Below are 1228 nucleotides of genomic sequence, written 5' to 3' on the forward strand. Positions count from 1 at the left end.
TTGTTAAGGCATCGACGGAGACAAAATAACTAAGAATACTAGTACTAATATGATTAGGGACATCAAAAATTGAAAATGGATCTTACGGAGAAAATCAAGAACGATGGGCTTGAGAAGATTCCCAGAGAATCGAAATAAAAAATAGAGAATACGATCAAAGAGAGAGAAGCAATGTTGCTTAGAACATGTTGGGGTGTGCTGAGGGTGGAAGCAAGTTTCTACTTTTGATGTGAGAAACACATGATATCGATATGTGCAAGAACATCAAGAACAAATAATAATAATAAAAAAATACACATATAAGATGCAAGAGATCTATATGATTTGATAAAACCTTTTATATCCATACAGTGAGATCCATCTTTTATTGAGAAGAAGAGAAAAAATTTTACCTACAAAAATTAATGGAAATGATATGGGTTGCTTTTTGAACCACAAATGTAGGTCCATACAATCTTCTAGCTCTTCAACGGTAGAGAAATGCAAGGAACTTGTTCACGCAATGTTTGCGTTATTCAGAAATATAGACACACTCTCTCACCTAGGATTTCAGAATATCCTAATTTTCATCAAGTATGAAAGAGAGAGAAAGAGAAGAGATTTCGATGGAAGAGGGAAAAGGGGGGGGGGGGGGGGGGGAGTAATAAAAAAATCGTTGGATTAATTCCAATAGAATTCCAAAACACAACATTTGATTAATCCCTTCAATGATAAGTGCCCTTGTCCATCTCTACGATGGCAAGTATCTTGTTAATACACGTGTCATTCTCCTTCTCTTTGCAACTTTTAAGAAGCATTGCATCTGTGCCAGCTCTCTTTTAATCCGCTCAATTTCATCTCAAACTCCACAAAGAAGAACTGATCATAGAACCAGGGACTAAAGAGTGATCCCACGACTGAAAAGACCCTTGCACATGTCCCAAGGTCACCTCAGACATAAGATCACTCCCTGATCCCTGGACTCTATGAGAAGAATCCTACCATAGAAGAATGGCCTCTGCATAAAGCTGGTTCCCAAGGTCACCAAGCTTTCCAACTACCATGGAAACTGCAACTTCAGCCATATCTAAAGCTGTGATGCAAAATCTGGCAGAAGGCAATGGAAGAGTTGAGATACTCTGGGTGAAGTTAGAAGTTTTGATGCTTCTCTTTCCAATGTAGTTAATTAGGACCACTCATTAGATAGCTACAAATAAACGCTCAAGGTTAAAGGGGGGAGGGGGAGGGG

The sequence above is a fragment of the Macadamia integrifolia genome, unplaced genomic scaffold (assembly GCF_013358625.1).
Source record: "Macadamia integrifolia cultivar HAES 741 unplaced genomic scaffold, SCU_Mint_v3 scaffold1248, whole genome shotgun sequence".
NCBI lineage: Eukaryota > Viridiplantae > Streptophyta > Magnoliopsida > Proteales > Proteaceae > Macadamia > Macadamia integrifolia.